At 42.9% G+C, this 24,974-nt stretch overlaps 30 non-coding genes and 1 pseudogene across 30 annotated transcripts; all 31 read left to right on the forward strand.

Moving 5' to 3' along the window:
* The first annotated feature begins 324 nt into the window (after positions 1 to 324).
* Positions 325 to 488, forward strand: LOC125380729. The gene has a single exon (XR_007221376.1). It is a non-coding gene; the product is annotated as a U1 spliceosomal RNA (small nuclear RNA).
* A 442-nt stretch (positions 489 to 930) lies between these two features.
* Positions 931 to 1,094, forward strand: LOC125380730. Its single transcript, XR_007221377.1, has one exon. It is a non-coding gene; the product is annotated as a U1 spliceosomal RNA (small nuclear RNA).
* Positions 1,095 to 1,533: 439 nt separating this feature from the next.
* Positions 1,534 to 1,697, forward strand: LOC125380731. The gene has a single exon (XR_007221378.1). It is a non-coding gene; the product is annotated as a U1 spliceosomal RNA (small nuclear RNA).
* A 439-nt stretch (positions 1,698 to 2,136) lies between these two features.
* LOC125380841 lies at positions 2,137 to 2,300 on the forward strand. The gene has a single exon (XR_007221493.1). It is a non-coding gene; the product is annotated as a U1 spliceosomal RNA (small nuclear RNA).
* A 430-nt stretch (positions 2,301 to 2,730) lies between these two features.
* On the forward strand, positions 2,731 to 2,894 carry LOC125380732. The gene has a single exon (XR_007221379.1). It is a non-coding gene; the product is annotated as a U1 spliceosomal RNA (small nuclear RNA).
* A 436-nt stretch (positions 2,895 to 3,330) lies between these two features.
* LOC125380733 lies at positions 3,331 to 3,494 on the forward strand. The gene has a single exon (XR_007221381.1). It is a non-coding gene; the product is annotated as a U1 spliceosomal RNA (small nuclear RNA).
* A 436-nt stretch (positions 3,495 to 3,930) lies between these two features.
* LOC125380734 lies at positions 3,931 to 4,094 on the forward strand. The gene has a single exon (XR_007221382.1). It is a non-coding gene; the product is annotated as a U1 spliceosomal RNA (small nuclear RNA).
* Positions 4,095 to 4,533: 439 nt separating this feature from the next.
* Positions 4,534 to 4,697, forward strand: LOC125380735. The gene has a single exon (XR_007221383.1). It is a non-coding gene; the product is annotated as a U1 spliceosomal RNA (small nuclear RNA).
* Positions 4,698 to 5,145: 448 nt separating this feature from the next.
* On the forward strand, positions 5,146 to 5,309 carry LOC125380736. The gene has a single exon (XR_007221384.1). It is a non-coding gene; the product is annotated as a U1 spliceosomal RNA (small nuclear RNA).
* Positions 5,310 to 5,755: 446 nt separating this feature from the next.
* LOC125380738 lies at positions 5,756 to 5,919 on the forward strand. The gene has a single exon (XR_007221387.1). It is a non-coding gene; the product is annotated as a U1 spliceosomal RNA (small nuclear RNA).
* A 439-nt stretch (positions 5,920 to 6,358) lies between these two features.
* LOC125380739 lies at positions 6,359 to 6,522 on the forward strand. Its single transcript, XR_007221388.1, has one exon. It is a non-coding gene; the product is annotated as a U1 spliceosomal RNA (small nuclear RNA).
* A 439-nt stretch (positions 6,523 to 6,961) lies between these two features.
* LOC125380740 lies at positions 6,962 to 7,125 on the forward strand. Its single transcript, XR_007221389.1, has one exon. It is a non-coding gene; the product is annotated as a U1 spliceosomal RNA (small nuclear RNA).
* A 451-nt stretch (positions 7,126 to 7,576) lies between these two features.
* On the forward strand, positions 7,577 to 7,740 carry LOC125380741. Its single transcript, XR_007221390.1, has one exon. It is a non-coding gene; the product is annotated as a U1 spliceosomal RNA (small nuclear RNA).
* Positions 7,741 to 8,188: 448 nt separating this feature from the next.
* LOC125380742 lies at positions 8,189 to 8,352 on the forward strand. Its single transcript, XR_007221391.1, has one exon. It is a non-coding gene; the product is annotated as a U1 spliceosomal RNA (small nuclear RNA).
* Positions 8,353 to 8,785: 433 nt separating this feature from the next.
* On the forward strand, positions 8,786 to 8,949 carry LOC125380743. The gene has a single exon (XR_007221393.1). It is a non-coding gene; the product is annotated as a U1 spliceosomal RNA (small nuclear RNA).
* Positions 8,950 to 9,385: 436 nt separating this feature from the next.
* LOC125380744 lies at positions 9,386 to 9,549 on the forward strand. The gene has a single exon (XR_007221394.1). It is a non-coding gene; the product is annotated as a U1 spliceosomal RNA (small nuclear RNA).
* A 433-nt stretch (positions 9,550 to 9,982) lies between these two features.
* On the forward strand, positions 9,983 to 10,146 carry LOC125380745. The gene has a single exon (XR_007221395.1). It is a non-coding gene; the product is annotated as a U1 spliceosomal RNA (small nuclear RNA).
* Positions 10,147 to 10,582: 436 nt separating this feature from the next.
* Positions 10,583 to 10,746, forward strand: LOC125380746. Its single transcript, XR_007221396.1, has one exon. It is a non-coding gene; the product is annotated as a U1 spliceosomal RNA (small nuclear RNA).
* Positions 10,747 to 16,450: 5,704 nt separating this feature from the next.
* Positions 16,451 to 16,588, forward strand: LOC125380849 (annotated as a pseudogene).
* Positions 16,589 to 17,024: 436 nt separating this feature from the next.
* On the forward strand, positions 17,025 to 17,188 carry LOC125380747. Its single transcript, XR_007221397.1, has one exon. It is a non-coding gene; the product is annotated as a U1 spliceosomal RNA (small nuclear RNA).
* Positions 17,189 to 17,630: 442 nt separating this feature from the next.
* On the forward strand, positions 17,631 to 17,794 carry LOC124124106. The gene has a single exon (XR_006859391.2). It is a non-coding gene; the product is annotated as a U1 spliceosomal RNA (small nuclear RNA).
* Positions 17,795 to 18,233: 439 nt separating this feature from the next.
* On the forward strand, positions 18,234 to 18,397 carry LOC124124107. Its single transcript, XR_006859392.2, has one exon. It is a non-coding gene; the product is annotated as a U1 spliceosomal RNA (small nuclear RNA).
* A 1,492-nt stretch (positions 18,398 to 19,889) lies between these two features.
* Positions 19,890 to 20,053, forward strand: LOC125380749. The gene has a single exon (XR_007221400.1). It is a non-coding gene; the product is annotated as a U1 spliceosomal RNA (small nuclear RNA).
* A 439-nt stretch (positions 20,054 to 20,492) lies between these two features.
* Positions 20,493 to 20,656, forward strand: LOC125380750. Its single transcript, XR_007221401.1, has one exon. It is a non-coding gene; the product is annotated as a U1 spliceosomal RNA (small nuclear RNA).
* A 439-nt stretch (positions 20,657 to 21,095) lies between these two features.
* On the forward strand, positions 21,096 to 21,259 carry LOC125380751. Its single transcript, XR_007221402.1, has one exon. It is a non-coding gene; the product is annotated as a U1 spliceosomal RNA (small nuclear RNA).
* Positions 21,260 to 21,695: 436 nt separating this feature from the next.
* On the forward strand, positions 21,696 to 21,859 carry LOC125380752. The gene has a single exon (XR_007221403.1). It is a non-coding gene; the product is annotated as a U1 spliceosomal RNA (small nuclear RNA).
* A 436-nt stretch (positions 21,860 to 22,295) lies between these two features.
* On the forward strand, positions 22,296 to 22,459 carry LOC125380753. The gene has a single exon (XR_007221404.1). It is a non-coding gene; the product is annotated as a U1 spliceosomal RNA (small nuclear RNA).
* Positions 22,460 to 22,889: 430 nt separating this feature from the next.
* On the forward strand, positions 22,890 to 23,053 carry LOC125380754. The gene has a single exon (XR_007221405.1). It is a non-coding gene; the product is annotated as a U1 spliceosomal RNA (small nuclear RNA).
* A 442-nt stretch (positions 23,054 to 23,495) lies between these two features.
* On the forward strand, positions 23,496 to 23,659 carry LOC125380755. Its single transcript, XR_007221406.1, has one exon. It is a non-coding gene; the product is annotated as a U1 spliceosomal RNA (small nuclear RNA).
* A 442-nt stretch (positions 23,660 to 24,101) lies between these two features.
* On the forward strand, positions 24,102 to 24,265 carry LOC125380756. The gene has a single exon (XR_007221407.1). It is a non-coding gene; the product is annotated as a U1 spliceosomal RNA (small nuclear RNA).
* A 442-nt stretch (positions 24,266 to 24,707) lies between these two features.
* Positions 24,708 to 24,871, forward strand: LOC125380758. The gene has a single exon (XR_007221409.1). It is a non-coding gene; the product is annotated as a U1 spliceosomal RNA (small nuclear RNA).
* The last annotated feature ends 103 nt before the right edge of the window (positions 24,872 to 24,974 follow it).

Genomic DNA, 24,974 nt, shown 5'->3' on the forward strand with positions numbered 1-24,974 from the left:
ATGTGTTTATTTTGCTGAGTAGCTCCCAAGGAGAAAGATAGGACCCGGAAGGAAACTTGGGTGTTGACATGGAAGTTACCTCCCCTGGGTACCTGGCGCAAGGTGCATGTCTATGCAGCCTAAAATGCAAATAAAGCCATTTCCGTCTCGTTCTTCCTACCAATAATCTTTGCATAAAGCGAACGGGTGAATGTAGTGCCATGTACAGGGAAGTATAAAAATGTTTGAACTGAAATGGAATATATGTGAAGTTTTGCTTACAAGACACCTGAATGAGGTGATGTGTATGTTTGTAGTGATGGTTAGGAAGCTGCAGTTTCAGGCATACTTACCTGGCACAGGCTTAACAGTGATCCGCAAGGCTGTGGGCCCGGGGCGAGACCTTTCCATTGCACATCGGCTTGGTTGACCCCTGCGATCATCCCAAATGTGGACGACTCGGGTGCGCAATTTATAAGTGTGGGGGACTGCGTTCGCGCTCTCCCCTGGAAAAAACAATCAAAAATAGAAATGCCTTTTTTTCATTCTGTTTGTCTATCATGACATGTTCAGTTGTTGTTGTTGTTGTTGTTGTTGTTGTTGTTGTTGTTGTTGTTGTTGATGATGATGTGTTTATTTTGCTGAGTAGCTCCCAAGGAGAAAGATAGGACCCGGAAGGAAACTTGGGTGTTGACATGGAAGTTACCTCCCCTGGGTACCTGGCGCAAGGTGCATGTCTATGCAGCCTAAAATGCAAATAAAGCCATTTCCGTCTCGTTCTTCCTACCAATAATCTTTGCATAAAGCGAACGGGTGAATGTAGTGCCATGTACAGGGAAGTATAAAAATGTTTGAACTGAAATGGAATATATGTGAAGTTTTGCTTACAAGACACCTGAATGAGGTGATGTGTATGTTTGTAGTGATGGTTAGGAAGCTGCAGTTTCAGGCATACTTACCTGGCACAGGCTTAACAGTGATCCGCAAGGCTGTGGGCCCGGGGCGAGACCTTTCCATTGCACATCGGCTTGGTTGACCCCTGCGATCATCCCAAATGTGGACGACTCGGGTGCGCAATTTATAAGTGTGGGGGACTGCGTTCGCGCTCTCCCCTGGAAAAAACAATCAAAAATAGAAATGCCTTTTTTTCATTCTGTTTGTCTATCATGACATGTTCAGTTGTTGTTGTTGTTGTTGTTGTTGTTGTTGTTGTTGTTGTTGTTGATGATGATGTGTTTATTTTGCTGAGTAGCTCCCAAGGAGAAAGATAGGACCCGGAAGGAAACTTGGGTGTTGACATGGAAGTTACCTCCCCTGGGTACCTGGCGCAAGGTGCATGTCTATGCAGCCTAAAATGCAAATAAAGCCATTTCCGTCTCGTTCTTCCTACCAATAATCTTTGCATAAAGCGAACGGGTGAATGTAGTGCCATGTACAGGGAAGTATAAAAATGTTTGAACTGAAATGGAATATATGTGAAGTTTTGCTTACAAGACACCTGAATGAGGTGATGTGTATGTTTGTAGTGATGGTTAGGAAGCTGCAGTTTCAGGCATACTTACCTGGCACAGGCTTAACAGTGATCCGCAAGGCTGTGGGCCCGGGGCGAGACCTTTCCATTGCACATCGGCTTGGTTGACCCCTGCGATCATCCCAAATGTGGACGACTCGGGTGCGCAATTTATAAGTGTGGGGGACTGCGTTCGCGCTCTCCCCTGGAAAAAACAATCAAAAATAGAAATGCCTTTTTTTCATTCTGTTTGTCTATCATGACATGTTCAGTTGTTGTTGTTGTTGTTGTTGTTGTTGTTGTTGTTGTTGTTGTTGATGATGATGTGTTTATTTTGCTGAGTAGCTCCCAAGGAGAAAGATAGGACCCGGAAGGAAACTTGGGTGTTGACATGGAAGTTACCTCCCCTGGGTACCTGGCGCAAGGTGCATGTCTATGCAGCCTAAAATGCAAATAAAGCCATTTCCGTCTCGTTCTTCCTACCAATAATCTTTGCATAAAGCGAACGGGTGAATGTAGTGCCATGTACAGGGAAGTATAAAAATGTTTGAACTGAAATGGAATATATGTGAAGTTTTGCTTACAAGACACCTGAATGAGGTGATGTGTATGTTTGTAGTGATGGTTAGGAAGCTGCAGTTTCAGGCATATTTACCTGGCACAGGCTTAACAGTGATCCGCAAGGCTGTGGGCCCGGGGCGAGACCTTTCCATTGCACATCGGCTTGGTTGACCCCTGCGATCATCCCAAATGTGGACGACTCGGGTGCGCAATTTATAAGTGTGGGGGACTGCGTTCGCGCTCTCCCCTGGAAAAAACAATCAAAAATAGAAATGCCTTTTTTTCATTCTGTTTGTCTGTCATGACATGTTCAGTTGTTGTTGTTGTTGTTGTTGTTGTTGTTGTTGTTGATGATGATGTGTTTATTTTGCTGAGTAGCTCCCAAGGAGAAAGATAGGACCCGGAAGGAAACTTGGGTGTTGACATGGAAGTTACCTCCCCTGGGTACCTGGCGCAAGGTGCATGTCTATGCAGCCTAAAATGCAAATAAAGCCATTTCCGTCTCGTTCTTCCTACCAATAATCTTTGCATAAAGCGAACGGGTGAATGTAGTGCCATGTACAGGGAAGTATAAAAATGTTTGAACTGAAATGGAATATATGTGAAGTTTTGCTTACAAGACACCTGAATGAGGTGATGTGTATGTTTGTAGTGATGGTTAGGAAGCTGCAGTTTCAGGCATACTTACCTGGCACAGGCTTAACAGTGATCCGCAAGGCTGTGGGCCCGGGGCGAGACCTTTCCATTGCACATCGGCTTGGTTGACCCCTGCGATCATCCCAAATGTGGACGACTCGGGTGCGCAATTTATAAGTGTGGGGGACTGCGTTCGCGCTCTCCCCTGGAAAAAACAATCAAAAATAGAAATGCCTTTTTTTCATTCTGTTTGTCTATCATGACATGTTCAGTTGTTGTTGTTGTTGTTGTTGTTGTTGTTGTTGTTGTTGTTGATGATGATGTGTTTATTTTGCTGAGTAGCTCCCAAGGAGAAAGATAGGACCCGGAAGGAAACTTGGGTGTTGACATGGAAGTTACCTCCCCTGGGTACCTGGCGCAAGGTGCATGTCTATGCAGCCTAAAATGCAAATAAAGCCATTTCCGTCTCGTTCTTCCTACCAATAATCTTTGCATAAAGCGAACGGGTGAATGTAGTGCCATGTACAGGGAAGTATAAAAATGTTTGAACTGAAATGGAATATATGTGAAGTTTTGCTTACAAGACACCTGAATGAGGTGATGTGTATGTTTGTAGTGATGGTTAGGAAGCTGCAGTTTCAGGCATACTTACCTGGCACAGGCTTAACAGTGATCCGCAAGGCTGTGGGCCCGGGGCGAGACCTTTCCATTGCACATCGGCTTGGTTGACCCCTGCGATCATCCCAAATGTGGACGACTCGGGTGCGCAATTTATAAGTGTGGGGGACTGCGTTCGCGCTCTCCCCTGGAAAAAACAATCAAAAATAGAAATGCCTTTTTTTCATTCTGTTTGTCTATCATGACATGTTCAGTTGTTGTTGTTGTTGTTGTTGTTGTTGTTGTTGTTGTTGTTGATGATGATGTGTTTATTTTGCTGAGTAGCTCCCAAGGAGAAAGATAGGACCCGGAAGGAAACTTGGGTGTTGACATGGAAGTTACCTCCCCTGGGTACCTGGCGCAAGGTGCATGTCTATGCAGCCTAAAATGCAAATAAAGCCATTTCCGTCTCGTTCTTCCTACCAATAATCTTTGCATAAAGCGAACGGGTGAATGTAGTGCCATGTACAGGGAAGTATAAAAATGTTTGAACTGAAATGGAATATATGTGAAGTTTTGCTTACAAGACACCTGAATGAGGTGATGTGTATGTTTGTAGTGATGGTTAGGAAGCTGCAGTTTCAGGCATACTTACCTGGCACAGGCTTAACAGTGATCCGCAAGGCTGTGGGCCCGGGGCGAGACCTTTCCATTGCACATCGGCTTGGTTGACCCCTGCGATCATCCCAAATGTGGACGACTCGGGTGCGCAATTTATAAGTGTGGGGGACTGCGTTCGCGCTCTCCCCTGGAAAAAACAATCAAAAATAGAAATGCCTTTTTTTCATTCTGTTTGTCTATCATGACATGTTCAGTTGTTGTTGTTGTTGTTGTTGTTGTTGTTGTTGTTGTTGTTGTTGATGATGATGTGTTTATTTTGCTGAGTAGCTCCCAAGGAGAAAGATAGGACCCGGAAGGAAACTTGGGTGTTGACATGGAAGTTACCTCCCCTGGGTACCTGGCGCAAGGTGCATGTCTATGCAGCCTAAAATGCAAATAAAGCCATTTCCGTCTCGTTCTTCCTACCAATAATCTTTGCATAAAGCGAACGGGTGAATGTAGTGCCATGTACAGGGAAGTATAAAAATGTTTGAACTGAAATGGAATATATGTGAAGTTTTGCTTACAAGACACCTGAATGAGGTGATGTGTATGTTTGTAGTGATGGTTAGGAAGCTGCAGTTTCAGGCATACTTACCTGGCACAGGCTTAACAGTGATCCGCAAGGCTGTGGGCCCGGGGCGAGACCTTTCCATTGCACATCGGCTTGGTTGACCCCTGCGATCATCCCAAATGTGGACGACTCGGGTGCGCAATTTATAAGTGTGGGGGACTGCGTTCGCGCTCTCCCCTGGAAAAAACAATCAAAAATAGAAATGCCTTTTTTTCATTCTGTTTGTCTATCATGACATGTTCAGTTGTTGTTGTTGTTGTTGTTGTTGTTGTTGTTGTTGTTGTTGTTGTTGTTGTTGATGATGATGTGTTTATTTTGCTGAGTAGCTCCCAAGGAGAAAGATAGGACCCGGAAGGAAACTTGGGTGTTGACATGGAAGTTACCTCCCCTGGGTACCTGGCGCAAGGTGCATGTCTATGCAGCCTAAAATGCAAATAAAGCCATTTCCGTCTCGTTCTTCCTACCAATAATCTTTGCATAAAGCGAACGGGTGAATGTAGTGCCATGTACAGGGAAGTATAAAAATGTTTGAACTGAAATGGAATATATGTGAAGTTTTGCTTACAAGACACCTGAATGAGGTGATGTGTATGTTTGTAGTGATGGTTAGGAAGCTGCAGTTTCAGGCATACTTACCTGGCACAGGCTTAACAGTGATCCGCAAGGCTGTGGGCCCGGGGCGAGACCTTTCCATTGCACATCGGCTTGGTTGACCCCTGCGATCATCCCAAATGTGGACGACTCGGGTGCGCAATTTATAAGTGTGGGGGACTGCGTTCGCGCTCTCCCCTGGAAAAAACAATCAAAAATAGAAACTGCCTTTTTTTCATTCTGTTTGTCTATCATGACATGTTCAGTTGTTGTTGTTGTTGTTGTTGTTGTTGTTGTTGTTGTTGTTGTTGTTGTTGATGATGATGTGTTTATTTTGCTGAGTAGCTCCCAAGGAGAAAGATAGGACCCGGAAGGAAACTTGGGTGTTGACATGGAAGTTACCTCCCCTGGGTACCTGGCGCAAGGTGCATGTCTATGCAGCCTAAAATGCAAATAAAGCCATTTCCGTCTCGTTCTTCCTACCAATAATCTTTGCATAAAGCGAACGGGTGAATGTAGTGCCATGTACAGGGAAGTATAAAAATGTTTGAACTGAAATGGAATATATGTGAAGTTTTGCTTACAAGACACCTGAATGAGGTGATGTGTATGTTTGTAGTGATGGTTAGGAAGCTGCAGTTTCAGGCATACTTACCTGGCACAGGCTTAACAGTGATCCGCAAGGCTGTGGGCCCGGGGCGAGACCTTTCCATTGCACATCGGCTTGGTTGACCCCTGCGATCATCCCAAATGTGGACGACTCGGGTGCGCAATTTATAAGTGTGGGGGACTGCGTTCGCGCTCTCCCCTGGAAAAAACAATCAAAAATAGAAATGCCTTTTTTTCATTCTGTTTGTCTATCATGACATGTTCAGTTGTTGTTGTTGTTGTTGTTGTTGTTGTTGTTGTTGTTGTTGTTGATGATGATGTGTTTATTTTGCTGAGTAGCTCCCAAGGAGAAAGATAGGACCCGGAAGGAAACTTGGGTGTTGACATGGAAGTTACCTCCCCTGGGTACCTGGCGCAAGGTGCATGTCTATGCAGCCTAAAATGCAAATAAAGCCATTTCCGTCTCGTTCTTCCTACCAATAATCTTTGCATAAAGCGAACGGGTGAATGTAGTGCCATGTACAGGGAAGTATAAAAATGTTTGAACTGAAATGGAATATATGTGAAGTTTTGCTTACAAGACACCTGAATGAGGTGATGTGTATGTTTGTAGTGATGGTTAGGAAGCTGCAGTTTCAGGCATACTTACCTGGCACAGGCTTAACAGTGATCCGCAAGGCTGTGGGCCCGGGGCGAGACCTTTCCATTGCACATCGGCTTGGTTGACCCCTGCGATCATCCCAAATGTGGACGACTCGGGTGCGCAATTTATAAGTGTGGGGGACTGCGTTCGCGCTCTCCCCTGGAAAAAACAATCAAAAATAGAAATGCCTTTTTTTCATTCTGTTTGTCTATCATGACATGTTCAGTTGTTGTTGTTGTTGTTGTTGTTGTTGTTGTTGTTGTTGTTGTTGATGATGATGTGTTTATTTTGCTGAGTAGCTCCCAAGGAGAAAGATAGGACCCGGAAGGAAACTTGGGTGTTGACATGGAAGTTACCTCCCCTGGGTACCTGGCGCAAGGTGCATGTCTATGCAGCCTAAAATGCAAATAAAGCCATTTCCGTCTCGTTCTTCCTACCAATAATCTTTGCATAAAGCGAACGGGTGAATGTAGTGCCATGTACAGGGAAGTATAAAAATGTTTGAACTGAAATGGAATATATGTGAAGTTTTGCTTACAAGACACCTGAATGAGGTGATGTGTATGTTTGTAGTGATGGTTAGGAAGCTGCAGTTTCAGGCATACTTACCTGGCACAGGCTTAACAGTGATCCGCAAGGCTGTGGGCCCGGGGCGAGACCTTTCCATTGCACATCGGCTTGGTTGACCCCTGCGATCATCCCAAATGTGGACGACTCGGGTGCGCAATTTATAAGTGTGGGGGACTGCGTTCGCGCTCTCCCCTGGAAAAAACAATCAAAAATAGAAATGCCTTTTTTTCATTCTGTTTGTCTATCATGACATGTTCAGTTGTTGTTGTTGTTGTTGTTGTTGTTGTTGTTGTTGTTGTTGTTGTTGTTGTTGTTGATGATGATGTGTTTATTTTGCTGAGTAGCTCCCAAGGAGAAAGATAGGACCCGGAAGGAAACTTGGGTGTTGACATGGAAGTTACCTCCCCTGGGTACCTGGCGCAAGGTGCATGTCTATGCAGCCTAAAATGCAAATAAAGCCATTTCCGTCTCGTTCTTCCTACCAATAATCTTTGCATAAAGCGAACGGGTGAATGTAGTGCCATGTACAGGGAAGTATAAAAATGTTTGAACTGAAATGGAATATATGTGAAGTTTTGCTTACAAGACACCTGAATGAGGTGATGTGTATGTTTGTAGTGATGGTTAGGAAGCTGCAGTTTCAGGCATACTTACCTGGCACAGGCTTAACAGTGATCCGCAAGGCTGTGGGCCCGGGGCGAGACCTTTCCATTGCACATCGGCTTGGTTGACCCCTGCGATCATCCCAAATGTGGACGACTCGGGTGCGCAATTTATAAGTGTGGGGGACTGCGTTCGCGCTCTCCCCTGGAAAAAACAATCAAAAATAGAAATGCCTTTTTTTCATTCTGTTTGTCTATCATGACATGTTCAGTTGTTGTTGTTGTTGTTGTTGTTGTTGTTGTTGTTGTTGTTGTTGTTGTTGTTGATGATGATGTGTTTATTTTGCTGAGTAGCTCCCAAGGAGAAAGATAGGACCCGGAAGGAAACTTGGGTGTTGACATGGAAGTTACCTCCCCTGGGTACCTGGCGCAAGGTGCATGTCTATGCAGCCTAAAATGCAAATAAAGCCATTTCCGTCTCGTTCTTCCTACCAATAATCTTTGCATAAAGCGAACGGGTGAATGTAGTGCCATGTACAGGGAAGTATAAAAATGTTTGAACTGAAATGGAATATATGTGAAGTTTTGCTTACAAGACACCTGAATGAGGTGATGTGTATGTTTGTAGTGATGGTTAGGAAGCTGCAGTTTCAGGCATACTTACCTGGCACAGGCTTAACAGTGATCCGCAAGGCTGTGGGCCCGGGGCGAGACCTTTCCATTGCACATCGGCTTGGTTGACCCCTGCGATCATCCCAAATGTGGACGACTCGGGTGCGCAATTTATAAGTGTGGGGGACTGCGTTCGCGCTCTCCCCTGGAAAAAACAATCAAAAATAGAAATGCCTTTTTTTCATTCTGTTTGTCTATCATGACATGTTCAGTTGTTGTTGTTGTTGTTGTTGTTGTTGTTGTTGTTGTTGATGATGATGTGTTTATTTTGCTGAGTAGCTCCCAAGGAGAAAGATAGGACCCGGAAGGAAACTTGGGTGTTGACATGGAAGTTACCTCCCCTGGGTACCTGGCGCAAGGTGCATGTCTATGCAGCCTAAAATGCAAATAAAGCCATTTCCGTCTCGTTCTTCCTACCAATAATCTTTGCATAAAGCGAACGGGTGAATGTAGTGCCATGTACAGGGAAGTATAAAAATGTTTGAACTGAAATGGAATATATGTGAAGTTTTGCTTACAAGACACCTGAATGAGGTGATGTGTATGTTTGTAGTGATGGTTAGGAAGCTGCAGTTTCAGGCATACTTACCTGGCACAGGCTTAACAGTGATCCGCAAGGCTGTGGGCCCGGGGCGAGACCTTTCCATTGCACATCGGCTTGGTTGACCCCTGCGATCATCCCAAATGTGGACGACTCGGGTGCGCAATTTATAAGTGTGGGGGACTGCGTTCGCGCTCTCCCCTGGAAAAAACAATCAAAAATAGAAATGCCTTTTTTTCATTCTGTTTGTCTATCATGACATGTTCAGTTGTTGTTGTTGTTGTTGTTGTTGTTGTTGTTGTTGTTGTTGATGATGATGTGTTTATTTTGCTGAGTAGCTCCCAAGGAGAAAGATAGGACCCGGAAGGAAACTTGGGTGTTGACATGGAAGTTACCTCCCCTGGGTACCTGGCGCAAGGTGCATGTCTATGCAGCCTAAAATGCAAATAAAGCCATTTCCGTCTCGTTCTTCCTACCAATAATCTTTGCATAAAGCGAACGGGTGAATGTAGTGCCATGTACAGGGAAGTATAAAAATGTTTGAACTGAAATGGAATATATGTGAAGTTTTGCTTACAAGACACCTGAATGAGGTGATGTGTATGTTTGTAGTGATGGTTAGGAAGCTGCAGTTTCAGGCATACTTACCTGGCACAGGCTTAACAGTGATCCGCAAGGCTGTGGGCCCGGGGCGAGACCTTTCCATTGCACATCGGCTTGGTTGACCCCTGCGATCATCCCAAATGTGGACGACTCGGGTGCGCAATTTATAAGTGTGGGGGACTGCGTTCGCGCTCTCCCCTGGAAAAAACAATCAAAAATAGAAATGCCTTTTTTTCATTCTGTTTGTCTATCATGACATGTTCAGTTGTTGTTGTTGTTGTTGTTGTTGTTGTTGTTGTTGTTGATGATGATGTGTTTATTTTGCTGAGTAGCTCCCAAGGAGAAAGATAGGACCCGGAAGGAAACTTGGGTGTTGACATGGAAGTTACCTCCCCTGGGTACCTGGCGCAAGGTGCATGTCTATGCAGCCTAAAATGCAAATAAAGCCATTTCCGTCTCGTTCTTCCTACCAATAATCTTTGCATAAAGCGAACGGGTGAATGTAGTGCCATGTACAGGGAAGTATAAAAATGTTTGAACTGAAATGGAATATATGTGAAGTTTTGCTTACAAGACACCTGAATGAGGTGATGTGTATGTTTGTAGTGATGGTTAGGAAGCTGCAGTTTCAGGCATACTTACCTGGCACAGGCTTAACAGTGATCCGCAAGGCTGTGGGCCCGGGGCGAGACCTTTCCATTGCACATCGGCTTGGTTGACCCCTGCGATCATCCCAAATGTGGACGACTCGGGTGCGCAATTTATAAGTGTGGGGGACTGCGTTCGCGCTCTCCCCTGGAAAAAACAATCAAAAATAGAAATGCCTTTTTTTCATTCTGTTTGTCTATCATGACATGTTCAGTTGTTGTTGTTGTTGTTGTTGTTGTTGTTGTTGTTGTTGTTGATGATGATGTGTTTATTTTGCTGAGTAGCTCCCAAGGAGAAAGATAGGACCCGGAAGGAAACTTGGGTGTTGACATGGAAGTTACCTCCCCTGGGTACCTGGCGCAAGGTGCATGTCTATGCAGCCTAAAATGCAAATAAAGCCATTTCCGTCTCGTTCTTCCTACCAATAATCTTTGCATAAAGCGAACGGGTGAATGTAGTGCCATGTACAGGGAAGTATAAAAATGTTTGAACTGAAATGGAATATATGTGAAGTTTTGCTTACAAGACACCTGAATGAGGTGATGTGTATGTTTGTAGTGATGGTTAGGAAGCTGCAGTTTCAGGCATACTTACCTGGCACAGGCTTAACAGTGATCCGCAAGGCTGTGGGCCCGGGGCGAGACCTTTCCATTGCACATCGGCTTGGTTGACCCCTGCGATCATCCCAAATGTGGACGACTCGGGTGCGCAATTTATAAGTGTGGGGGACTGCGTTCGCGCTCTCCCCTGGAAAAAACAATCAAAAATAGAAATGCCTTTTTTTCATTCTGTTTGTCTATCATGACATGTTCAGTTGTTGTTGTTGTTGTTGTTGTTGTTGTTGTTGTTGTTGTTGTTGTTGATGATGATGTGTTTATTTTGCTGAGTAGCTCCCAAGGAGAAAGATAGGACCCGGAAGGAAACTTGGGTGTTGACATGGAAGTTACCTCCCCTGGGTACCTGGCGCAAGGTGCATGTCTATGCAGCCTAAAATGCAAATAAAGCCATTTCCGTCTCGTTCTTCCTACCAATAATCTTTGCATAAAGCGAACGGGTGAATGTAGTGCCATGTACAGGGAAGTATAAAAATGTTTGAACTGAAATGGAATATATGTGAAGTTTTGCTTACAAGACACCTGAATGAGGTGATGTGTATGTTTGTAGTGATGGTTAGGAAGCTGCAGTTTCAGGCATACTTACCTGGCACAGGCTTAACGGCGATCAGCAGGAAGTATTCGAGAATTGATTTTTCTTTCACAGGTCGACGAGCGGGCAGGACTTGTTCCTACGTCTTCGGACTCCCCTCACTTTGTTAGCCATGGATCCGATTCGTTTCTCTAGGAATGGTCCTAGGAGCTCTGAGACCACAATGGACATCAGGAAGCAAGTAGTCAAGCTGGAGTTTGTTGGACCCGAGAGATTTTCAGTGTCGAGATCGAAGTTGTATACCTTTTTGACTAAAACCTTCGGAGCAGATAGCGTCAGAAGACTGTCCAGAAGGGAGAAGGTTACTGAATGGTTTGTGACCGTCTCATCTGAGGAGCTTGCCAACCAACTTCACGCGGAAAGCTACCATGACTTAACACCATATCTCGGGGTGCACTTCTCCCTAGTTGACAAGGTAAAGGTGTCTGTGAGGGTGCACTGGCTACCCGAAGAATTTGGAGTTACCTTTTTGGAAAGATTCTTTCAGGATTATGGGACAGTTATCTCAGCTACGGAGGAAATAAGTAAGAACACTTTTGATGAGGGGTGCCTTTTAGGATCATACAATGTCATCCTGGAGATGCGAAATGAAGAGCTATCCGGAATTCCCCACCTAGTGAATTTCGAAACACCGACCAGATGTTTCCCTTTGCTATTCACGATGGCAGGAAGGCAACCCTTGTGTTTAAAGTGTCAAGTTGTGGGGCACTTGAGAAGAGAATGCCCAGGAACTCAGAAAATCTCAACAAAACCACACTTTAGGAAATCTTACTCAGAGGCCCTGGCAACCGGAAGAAAAGAACAGAGATCGTATGTGGATGAGGAAGCAGATGTGGATACAGAAGTGGTAGAGGAGACCGAGGAAGAGATACGGAAGGACATTGAAAATGCCATTGGTGCTAAGAATGACTGGTCAGCGGTCGAAAATGAGAATACGGCAGTGCCAGGAACATTGGACCAATCTAAGGAACAGACTGCTTCACAAGTGGATGTGTCTAGTGCAGGTGATTGCACTATTACAGCAATGGAAATTACTCCAGACAATAACAGGAAGAGGCCTTTATCTCCAGTCAAGAAAATAGACAAAGCAGCTAGGATGGTATTGGACACAATGGAGGACTTGCGTCAAAGAGAAGGTTCACAATGGAATTTACATTCTCACATCATAGATTCTGATGATTCTGGGAGTCCGGGAAGTGTAATAACTTAACATCTCACATGTGTTGTTTCTGTTGGAAAACGATTTGGACATGCCCCCGGACTCGGATTACGATTATGGATTATGTGTTTACGGCATATTGCCGGGAGTTCTTTTTATTAAGGTATGTATATATTATTTATAACTTTATGATAATTTGGGTATCTGTATATATCATGTTTATATATTCTATTTCAAACATTATATTCTTTTTCAGAATGTTGACTTTTCACTTATATATCGTTGGATGTAAACTTATGTTAACATTTTAAAAATGCATAGAATAGCGACAATTAATTGTGATGGGTTAAGGGGTAGGAACAGAAGGCGTGTGCTGTGTGAGGAATGGAAGAGAATGAATGTAGATGTTTTGTTTATGCAAGAAAGTCATATAGCATGTGTGAAAGAAGGAGAGACTGTTGAGAAAGAATTTGAATGCAAAGCCTTCTGGAGTTTTGGGACGGGCAATGCACGTGGGGTTGGTATTTTACTCTCAAAAAAGTTAAATTATAAAAATGTACAATTTCATTATGATTTTGATGGCAGGCTCTTTGTTTTAGATATTGATATTGATAATAATTCGTTTAGATTTATAAATGTATATGCTCCTAATTATTATACAGATAGGCGGGATTTCCTGTTATCATTAGAAAATTATTTTGTTACTCGTCGCCTTGTTGTTCTCGGGGGAGATTTTAATTTCGTTTTATCAACTGTTTTAGATAAAGTGGGGGGAAACCCAAAATGTGGCACTGGGGGGGCAACTATTCTGAAACGTTATCTAAATTTATATAAATTAGTAGACCCGTTTCGGGAGTTATATAAAAACAAAGTTATGACAACATGGCGAGGTGGAAATGTTAGCTGTCGGCTAGATCGATTTTATATCTCCGCTCCATTAATACCGGCTGTCAAAAGTTGTGATGTTCAGCCATGTTCCATTTCTGATCACGATTATTGTGTTTTAGGTTTGGAGGTTGTTGATTGCATCTCTGTAGGACCTGGTTATTGGAAATTTAATAATTCTTTGCTCAAAGACAAATCATTTGTATTGAAATTTCAGAAATTTTGGGAATCTTTATATGTTCAGGCTGATTTGTCTCTTTCGGATTGGGATGGCATTAAAGCTCAAATTAAAACTTTTGTTTTGGCGTATGGGAAAAAGTCAGCTGCCAATAAAAGACATATTTTACAGCAGCTTCAAAGGCGATACAGAGATCTGCAAACTGCAGAAAGTCAGAGACCTGGGGAGTATGTAGAGCAGTTAAAAGCGATCAAATCACAACTTTATGACTTTCATTATGATAAGGTACAAGGAAGTGCAATCCGCTCCAGAGTGCAAGTTTTAGAAAATAATGAACAACCATCTAAACATTTCTTAAAGTCTGAATTTAAACGCTCTGGAGATAAAATCATTCGTGTTTTGGAGAATGGTTCTGAAATCTATGACAAAAATGATTCTATTCGTAATTATTGCAGGGAGTTCTATGAAAACTTATATACCCCTGAGGAAATTGATGATTTTTACTGTTCAGAATTCATTGAGGACTTGCCTTTCTTGGATAGCGCTTCAGCTGATAGTCTAGAGGGTGCTGTGACAAAAGAGGAGATTTTATTTGCTTTGAAAGGGATGGATAACAATAAAGCCCCAGGGTTGGATGGTTTAAGTAAAGAGTTTTACATAACGTTTTGGCCGTTATTTCAAGATATTTTAGTACACATTTATAATTTATCAATAAAATTGGGTACTCTTAGCAATTCGCAAAAACTAGGATGTATCTCTCTGTTATGTAAGGACCCTAAAAATCCTCAATTGTTACGCAATTGGCGCCCTATTAGTCTGTTAAACGTAGATTACAAAATATTATCTAGAGTTGTACAAAGCCGGTTGTCATCAGTTATTGCTGAGATCGTGCATCCTGATCAGACATGTTCTATCAGAGGCCGATCAATAGCAGACAACATACATCTTCTACGTAATGTCGTTGATTATGTGGAGCAAAAAGGAGATTCTGTGGCCTTCGTTTGTCTTGATCAAGAGAAGGCTTTTGATCGGGTAAATCATGAATTCATGTTCAAGGCCTTACATCAGTATGGGTTTGGTCCAGAGTTTATCAACCTGGTCAGCCTCTTATACAATAATGTTCAAAGTACAGTGTTGGTAAATGGTAATCTTTCAGATACTTTCCCCGTGAGGAGGGGGGTTAGGCAAGGCTGCAGCCTAAGCCCATTGTTATATGTTTTAGTTTTCGAACCTTTTGCCATTAAAGTAAGGAGTGATAAATTAATTAAGGGTATTAAAATTCCCGGTGTTAACGAAGAAGCCAAAATTTCTGCCTATGCTGATGATGGGACTGGTATTTGTGCGAATGAGATGAGTGTCAGACGTTTGCTTCAAGTGAGTGAGTGGTATGCTCGTGGTACTGGTGCTCGTTTGAACATGGCTAAAACCAAAGCCATATCTTTTGGAAAATGGCGTTCTTCGGCCGATCACCCTTTCAGCATATCATGGCCCGATTCATGTAAAATTTTGGGGGTAGTTTTTGGAAGGAATGTAACTCCTGATGATAATTGGAACAAAATTTTAACAAAATTCCACGGGGTTCTAAATTTCGCATTTAAAGACAGATTTCTATCAGTGTATGGTAAATCTGTTATCTGTAACGTCATGGCCATGTCAAAGTTGTGGTATGTTGCATCTGTGTTGCACATGCCCAAGCACTTTGTTGATATTTTCACACGAGTATCTTTTGATTATTTTTGGGAATCCCATCTATATGAACCTCTACCTAGATCTGTTATATATAATAATAAAGATGTTGGAGGTGTTAACTTTCCTCATATACCGTCTCGATTACATGCATTACGTTTGTTTCATTTGTATAAAATTATTAATAATAGTGATTGTAAATATGCTCGTTTTGCTCTTTACTGGATAGGGTTTTCACTAAAAAATATCAAACCAGAATTTGCATCTAATTTATTGCCTCATTCTGCATATATGCCAGCATATTATAAGAAAGTATTAGAGTCATATAGATATTTTAAGTCGTTATACCCAGATTATAATTGGTTTGTTCCTGTTAAAAGTGGTGCATTTTATAATTTGTTAATATCTCATGTATGTACAGAGCCTGCTATCTTCAAATACTTTTCAAATGTCAATTTTAAGTCTGCGTTTATATTGCTCAATGACCCGTTTATCGATCCTTTATTAAAAAATTTCTCCTGGCGTCTGCTACATGATATTGTACCGACAAATTTCACCCTTTTTTGTAAACGACACTCTTTAATTAAAAAATGTACATTCTGTGAGGAGAACGAGTCTGTTGAGCATTTGTTTTATAATTGTGAAATTGTATCAACTTTGTGGTGTATTGTCAGCAAATGGGTTTTAGATCTATCTTTTGGCTTAATTGATCTTACTGCTAACAAAATTCGGTTTAATCAGTTATCTTTTTGCCATTGTAAATATCGGAAAAGTGTCATTGTGTACCTGGTGTGTTTGGCCAAGCATCAGATTTGGGTTGATAGGTGTAATTTCAAAAATGGTAGAAAGGGGGTGACTAAAGAAAGTATTGTTGCCCGTTTTTTGGAAAGATTACGTTTTCGAATCGTTGTAGATAAGGCCCGTTTGTCTGATGTATTATTTAATCATTACTGGGTGCAACCCCAAATGTTCTGCACCGTCAACAACAATAAGGTGGATTTTACTTTTTAAAAATGGAAAAATACTCAAATATATATATAAATACTAAACTCATACCATCGTCTGTACATGTATATTGTAAATATTGTAAAGTAATTTCCACCCTGAGTTTGTACACACCCCTTTGTAAATAGTCTTCCTGTCCGTGTACATATTAAGGAATGACTATTAGGACCCAGACACCTTACTTTTAAACATCATTACTTTCTTCATCATCATTCATATAACGTAAGTCTTACCATGTACATTGCTATCGCTAAAGGTGCCTGGGGAGAATTGTTCTTAGGGCCATTTAATCGAAATAAACTTTATTAAAAACAAAAAAAAAAAAAAAAAAAAAAAAAAAAAAAAGGCTGTGGGCCCGGGGCGAGACCTTTCCATTGCACATCGGCTTGGTTGACCCCTGCGATCATCCCAAATGTGGACGACTCGGGTGCGCAATTTATAAGTGTGGGGGACTGCGTTCGCGCTCTCCCCTGGAAAAAACAATCAAAAATAGAAATGCCTTTTTTTCATTCTGTTTGTCTATCATGACATGTTCAGTTGTTGTTGTTGTTGTTGTTGTTGTTGTTGTTGTTGTTGTTGATGATGATGTGTTTATTTTGCTGAGTAGCTCCCAAGGAGAAAGATAGGACCCGGAAGGAAACTTGGGTGTTGACATGGAAGTTACCTCCCCTGGGTACCTGGCGCAAGGTGCATGTCTATGCAGCCTAAAATGCAAATAAAGCCATTTCCGTCTCGTTCTTCCTACCAATAATCTTTGCATAAAGCGAACGGGTGAATGTAGTGCCATGTACAGGGAAGTATAAAAATGTTTGAACTGAAATGGAATATATGTGAAGTTTTGCTTACAAGACACCTGAATGAGGTGATGTGTATGTTTGTAGTGATGGTTAGGAAGCTGCAGTTTCAGGCATACTTACCTGGCACAGGCTTAACAGTGATCCGCAAGGCTGTGGGCCCGGGGCGAGACCTTTCCATTGCACATCGGCTTGGTTGACCCCTGCGATCATCCCAAATGTGGACGACTCGGGTGCGCAATTTATAAGTGTGGGGGACTGCGTTCGCGCTCTCCCCTGGAAAAAACAATCAAAAATAGAAATGCCTTTTTTTCATTCTGTTTGTCTATCATGACATGTTCAGTTGTTGTTGTTGTTGTTGTTGTTGTTGTTGTTGTTGTTGTTGTTGTTGATGATGATGTGTTTATTTTGCTGAGTAGCTCCCAAGGAGAAAGATAGGACCCGGAAGGAAACTTGGGTGTTGACATGGAAGTTACCTCCCCTGGGTACCTGGCGCAAGGTGCATGTCTATGCAGCCTAAAATGCAAATAAAGCCATTTCCGTCTCGTTCTTCCTACCAATAATCTTTGCATAAAGCGAACGGGTGAATGTAGTGCCATGTACAGGGAAGTATAAAAATGTTTGAACTGAAATGGAATATATGTGAAGTTTTGCTTACAAGACACCTGAATGAGGTGATGTGTATGTTTGTAGTGATGGTTAGGAAGCTGCAGTTTCAGGCATACTTACCTGGCACAGGCTTAACAGTGATCCGCAAGGCTGTGGGCCCGGGGCGAGACCTTTCCATTGCACATCGGCTTGGTTGACCCCTGCGATCATCCCAAATGTGGACGACTCGGGTGCGCAATTTATAAGTGTGGGGGACTGCGTTCGCGCTCTCCCCTGGAAAAAACAATCAAAAATAGAAATGCCTTTTTTTCATTCTGTTTGTCTATCATGACATGTTCAGTTGTTGTTGTTGTTGTTGTTGTTGTTGTTGTTGTTGTTGTTGTTGATGATGATGTGTTTATTTTGCTGAGTAGCTCCCAAGGAGAAAGATAGGACCCGGAAGGAAACTTGGGTGTTGACATGGAAGTTACCTCCCCTGGGTACCTGGCGCAAGGTGCATGTCTATGCAGCCTAAAATGCAAATAAAGCCATTTCCGTCTCGTTCTTCCTACCAATAATCTTTGCATAAAGCGAACGGGTGAATGTAGTGCCATGTACAGGGAAGTATAAAAATGTTTGAACTGAAATGGAATATATGTGAAGTTTTGCTTACAAGACACCTGAATGAGGTGATGTGTATGTTTGTAGTGATGGTTAGGAAGCTGCAGTTTCAGGCATACTTACCTGGCACAGGCTTAACAGTGATCCGCAAGGCTGTGGGCCCGGGGCGAGACCTTTCCATTGCACATCGGCTTGGTTGACCCCTGCGATCATCCCAAATGTGGACGACTCGGGTGCGCAATTTATAAGTGTGGGGGACTGCGTTCGCGCTCTCCCCTGGAAAAAACAATCAAAAATAGAAATGCCTTTTTTTCATTCTGTTTGTCTATCATGACATGTTCAGTTGTTGTTGTTGTTGTTGTTGTTGTTGTTGTTGTTGTTGTTGTTGATGATGATGTGTTTATTTTGCTGAGTAGCTCCCAAGGAGAAAGATAGGACCCGGAAGGAAACTTGGGTGTTGACATGGAAGTTACCTCCCCTGGGTACCTGGCGCAAGGTGCATGTCTATGCAGCCTAAAATGCAAATAAAGCCATTTCCGTCTCGTTCTTCCTACCAATAATCTTTGCATAAAGCGAACGGGTGAATGTAGTGCCATGTACAGGGAAGTATAAAAATGTTTGAACTGAAATGGAATATATGTGAAGTTTTGCTTACAAGACACCTGAATGAGGTGATGTGTATGTTTGTAGTGATGGTTAGGAAGCTGCAGTTTCAGGCACTCAATCCTTCCGACTCCCAAACAACCAATCTATATTCACCGCAGAGCTCATGGGTATCGCCACGGCGCTCCACAGCCATCACACCAAAAACCAAAAAAAAATCTTAATACTCTCAGACTCACTAAGCGGACTTCAGGCCCTCCAAAACAAAAACACCAAAAACCGCCCCAAATTAATAAACCAAATTCTCAAAAGCGTAAACAAACTAACAGAGGCAGGCAAAAACATACAACTTATCTGGATACCAGCTCACGTAGGAATTTACGGGAATGAAAACGCAGACAGAGCCGCAAAACAATCCCTAAAAATACCAGACATAAGCCTTAAGCTACCAATATCTAAAGCAGAAATCAAAAGTATAAACAAACGTAAAATCACCCAAAAATGGCATAACCTCTATCAAAACACAAAAACCCAAATCCTAAAAACCCTCAAAAAACCCCTCACCAAACCAAAAATCCTCCATCCCTCCAAAAAAATCGATAGAATAATCACCAAACTCCAAACAGGACACACCAAACTAAATAACCACCTTCTAAAACTAAAAAAACACGCAAACGGGAAGTGCCCACACTGCACTCACCCAGAAACAATAGACCACGTACTACTACATTGCACCCACTACCTCACACAACGTACAACATTACAAACCAACCTAAATCCAAATAACGCTCTTACCTTAGAAGCAATCCTTAACCCCCAAAATAAAATAGAAAACTTCAAAGCCCTAGGCATTTACCTAACCAAAACAGAACTAATTAACCGTATTTAAAACTTCACTAAACCACCAACACTAAACATCCAAAAAACATCAACTCACCCCCACACACTCCCTTAGTCCCAACCACTCCCCCAAGGCATGTATTCCAAATCTCAAAATTTCAAAACTTTATATAAGCAACCACTAAACCCCCCTCCTTGGTTGCACTCCTCTCGCTACCACTTTTATACCACTAAATGGCCCGGCCGGGCCCGTGTGCGAAATACGCTCCAGTCGGAAAGCGCACGTAAAATCTCCTAATATAAGTAAGTAAGTAAGTAAGTTTCAGGCATACTTACCTGGCACAGGCTTAACAGTGATCCGCAAGGCTGTGGGCCCGGGGCGAGACCTTTCCATTGCACATCGGCTTGGTTGACCCCTGCGATCATCCCAAATGTGGACGACTCGGGTGCGCAATTTATAAGTGTGGGGGACTGCGTTCGCGCTCTCCCCTGGAAAAAACAATCAAAAATAGAAATGCCTTTTTTTCATTCTGTTTGTCTATCATGACATGTTCAGTTGTTGTTGTTGTTGTTGTTGTTGTTGTTGTTGTTGTTGTTGTTGATGATGATGTGTTTATTTTGCTGAGTAGCTCCCAAGGAGAAAGATAGGACCCGGAAGGAAACTTGGGTGTTGACATGGAAGTTACCTCCCCTGGGTACCTGGCGCAAGGTGCATGTCTATGCAGCCTAAAATGCAAATAAAGCCATTTCCGTCTCGTTCTTCCTACCAATAATCTTTGCATAAAGCGAACGGGTGAATGTAGTGCCATGTACAGGGAAGTATAAAAATGTTTGAACTGAAATGGAATATATGTGAAGTTTTGCTTACAAGACACCTGAATGAGGTGATGTGTATGTTTGTAGTGATGGTTAGGAAGCTGCAGTTTCAGGCATACTTACCTGGCACAGGCTTAACAGTGATCCGCAAGGCTGTGGGCCCGGGGCGAGACCTTTCCATTGCACATCGGCTTGGTTGACCCCTGCGATCATCCCAAATGTGGACGACTCGGGTGCGCAATTTATAAGTGTGGGGGACTGCGTTCGCGCTCTCCCCTGGAAAAAACAATCAAAAATAGAAATGCCTTTTTTTCATTCTGTTTGTCTATCATGACATGTTCAGTTGTTGTTGTTGTTGTTGTTGTTGTTGTTGTTGTTGTTGTTGTTGATGATGATGTGTTTATTTTGCTGAGTAGCTCCCAAGGAGAAAGATAGGACCCGGAAGGAAACTTGGGTGTTGACATGGAAGTTACCTCCCCTGGGTACCTGGCGCAAGGTGCATGTCTATGCAGCCTAAAATGCAAATAAAGCCATTTCCGTCTCGTTCTTCCTACCAATAATCTTTGCATAAAGCGAACGGGTGAATGTAGTGCCATGTACAGGGAAGTATAAAAATGTTTGAACTGAAATGGAATATATGTGAAGTTTTGCTTACAAGACACCTGAATGAGGTGATGTGTATGTTTGTAGTGATGGTTAGGAAGCTGCAGTTTCAGGCATACTTACCTGGCACAGGCTTAACAGTGATCCGCAAGGCTGTGGGCCCGGGGCGAGACCTTTCCATTGCACATCGGCTTGGTTGACCCCTGCGATCATCCCAAATGTGGACGACTCGGGTGCGCAATTTATAAGTGTGGGGGACTGCGTTCGCGCTCTCCCCTGGAAAAAACAATCAAAAATAGAAATGCCTTTTTTTCATTCTGTTTGTCTATCATGACATGTTCAGTTGTTGTTGTTGTTGTTGTTGTTGTTGTTGTTGTTGTTGTTGATGATGATGTGTTTATTTTGCTGAGTAGCTCCCAAGGAGAAAGATAGGACCCGGAAGGAAACTTGGGTGTTGACATGGAAGTTACCTCCCCTGGGTACCTGGCGCAAGGTGCATGTCTATGCAGCCTAAAATGCAAATAAAGCCATTTCCGTCTCGTTCTTCCTACCAATAATCTTTGCATAAAGCGAACGGGTGAATGTAGTGCCATGTACAGGGAAGTATAAAAATGTTTGAACTGAAATGGAATATATGTGAAGTTTTGCTTACAAGACACCTGAATGAGGTGATGTGTATGTTTGTAGTGATGGTTAGGAAGCTGCAGTTTCAGGCATACTTACCTGGCACAGGCTTAACAGTGATCCGCAAGGCTGTGGGCCCGGGGCGAGACCTTTCCATTGCACATCGGCTTGGTTGACCCCTGCGATCATCCCAAATGTGGACGACTCGGGTGCGCAATTTATAAGTGTGGGGGACTGCGTTCGCGCTCTCCCCTGGAAAAAACAATCAAAAATAGAAATGCCTTTTTTTCATTCTGTTTGTCTATCATGACATGTTCAGTTGTTGTTGTTGTTGTTGTTGTTGTTGTTGTTGTTGTTGTTGATGATGATGTGTTTATTTTGCTGAGTAGCTCCCAAGGAGAAAGATAGGACCCGGAAGGAAACTTGGGTGTTGACATGGAAGTTACCTCCCCTGGGTACCTGGCGCAAGGTGCATGTCTATGCAGCCTAAAATGCAAATAAAGCCATTTCCGTCTCGTTCTTCCTACCAATAATCTTTGCATAAAGCGAACGGGTGAATGTAGTGCCATGTACAGGGAAGTATAAAAATGTTTGAACTGAAATGGAATATATGTGAAGTTTTGCTTACAAGACACCTGAATGAGGTGATGTGTATGTTTGTAGTGATGGTTAGGAAGCTGCAGTTTCAGGCATACTTACCTGGCACAGGCTTAACAGTGATCCGCAAGGCTGTGGGCCCGGGGCGAGACCTTTCCATTGCACATCGGCTTGGTTGACCCCTGCGATCATCCCAAATGTGGACGACTCGGGTGCGCAATTTATAAGTGTGGGGGACTGCGTTCGCGCTCTCCCCTGGAAAAAACAATCAAAAATAGAAATGCCTTTTTTTCATTCTGTTTGTCTATCATGACATGTTCAGTTGTTGTTGTTGTTGTTGTTGTTGTTGTTGTTGTTGATGATGATGTGTTTATTTTGCTGAGTAGCTCCCAAGGAGAAAGATAGGACCCGGAAGGAAACTTGGGTGTTGACATGGAAGTTACCTCCCCTGGGTACCTGGCGCAAGGTGCATGTCTATGCAGCCTAAAATGCAAATAAAGCCATTTCCGTCTCGTTCTTCCTACCAATAATCTTTGCATAAAGCGAACGGGTGAATGTAGTGCCATGTACAGGGAAGTATAAAAATGTTTGAACTGAAATGGAATATATGTGAAGTTTTGCTTACAAGACACCTGAATGAGGTGATGTGTATGTTTGTAGTGATGGTTAGGAAGCTGCAGTTTCAGGCATACTTACCTGGCACAGGCTTAACAGTGATCCGCAAGGCTGTGGGCCCGGGGCGAGACCTTTCCATTGCACATCGGCTTGGTTGACCCCTGCGATCATCCCAAATGTGGACGACTCGGGTGCGCAATTTATAAGTGTGGGGGACTGCGTTCGCGCTCTCCCCTGGAAAAAACAATCAAAAATAGAAATGCCTTTTTTTCATTCTGTTTGTCTATCATGACATGTTCAGTTGTTGTTGTTGTTGTTGTTGTTGTTGTTGTTGTTGTTGTTGTTGTTGATGATGATGTGTTTATTTTGCTGAGTAGCTCCCAAGGAGAAAGATAGGACCCGGAAGGAAACTTGGGTGTTGACATGGAAGTTACCTCCCCTGGGTACCTGGCGCAAGGTGCATGTCTATGCAGCCTAAAATGCAAATAAAGCCATTTCCGTCTCGTTCTTCCTACCAATAATCTTTGCATAAAGCGAACGGGTGAATGTAGTGCCATGTACAGGGAAGTATAAAAATGTTTGAACTGAAATGGAATATATGTGAAGTTTTGCTTACAAGACACCTGAATGAGGTGATGTGTATGTTTGTAGTGATGGTTAGGAAGCTGCAGTTTCAGGCATACTTACCTGGCACAGGCTTAACAGTGATCCGCAAGGCTGTGGGCCCGGGGCGAGACCTTTCCATTGCACATCGGCTTGGTTGACCCCTGCGATCATCCCAAATGTGGACGACTCGGGTGCGCAATTTATAAGTGTGGGGGACTGCGTTCGCGCTCTCCCCTGGAAAAAACAATCAAAAATAGAAATGCCTTTTTTTCATTCTGTTTGTCTATCATGACATGTTCAGTTGTTGTTGTTGTTGTTGTTGTTGTTGTTGTTGTTGTTGTTGTTGTTGATGATGATGTGTTTATTTTGCTGAGTAGCTCCCAAGGAGAAAGATAGGACCCGGAAGGAAACTTGGGTGTTGACATGGAAGTTACCTCCCCTGGGTACCTGGCGCAAGGTGCATGTCTATGCAGCCTAAAATGCAAATAAAGCCATTTCCGTCTCGTTCTTCCTACCAATAATCTTTGCATAAAGCGAACGGGTGAATGTAGTGCCATGTACAGGGAAGTATAAAAATGTTTGAACTGAAATGGAATATATGTGAAGTTTTGCTTACAAGACACCTGAATGAGGTGATGTGTATGTTTGTAGTGATGGTTAGGAAGCTGCAGTTTCAGGCATACTTACCTGGCACAGGCTTAACAGTGATCCGCAAGGCTGTGGGCCCGGGGCGAGACCTTTCCATTGCACATCGGCTTGGTTGACCCCTGCGATCATCCCAAATGTGGACGACTCGGGTGCGCAATTTATAAGTGTGGGGGACTGCGTTCGCGCTCTCCCCTGGAAAAAACAATCAAAAATAGAAATGCCTTTTTTTCATTCTGTTTGTCTATCATGACATGTTCAGTTGTTGTTGTTGTTGTTGTTGTTGTTGTTGTTGTTGTTGTTGTTGTTGATGATGATGTGTTTATTTTGCTGAGTAGCTCCCAAGGAGAAAGATAGGACCCGGAAGGAAACTTGGGTGTTGACATGGAAGTTACCTCCCCTGGGTACCTGGCGCAAGGTGCATGTCTATGCAGCCTAAAATGCAAATAAAGCCATTTCCGTCTCGTTCTTCCTACCAATAATCTTTGCATAAAGCGAACGGGTGAATGTAGTGCCATGTACAGGGAAGTATAAAAATGTTTGAACTGAAATGGAATATATGTGAAGTTTTGCTTACAAGACACCTGAATGAGGTGATGTGTATGTTTGTAGTGATGGTTAGGAAGCTGCAGTTTCAGGCATACTTACCTGGCACAGGCTTAACAGTGATCCGCAAGGCTGTGGGCCCGGGGCGAGACCTTTCCATTGCACATCGGCTTGGTTGACCCCTGCGATCATCCCAAATGTGGACGACTCGGGTGCGCAATTTATAAGTGTGGGGGACTGCGTTCGCGCTCTCCCCTGGAAAAAACAATCAAAAATAGAAATGCCTTTTTTTCATTCTGTTTGTCTATCATGACATGTTCAGTTGTTGTTGTTGTTGTTGTTGTTGTTGTTGTTGTTGTTG

Source organism: Haliotis rufescens, unplaced genomic scaffold (assembly GCF_023055435.1).
Source record: "Haliotis rufescens isolate VD_foot unplaced genomic scaffold, xgHalRufe1.0.p SCAF_156, whole genome shotgun sequence".
Classification (NCBI taxonomy): Eukaryota; Metazoa; Mollusca; class Gastropoda; order Lepetellida; family Haliotidae; genus Haliotis; species Haliotis rufescens.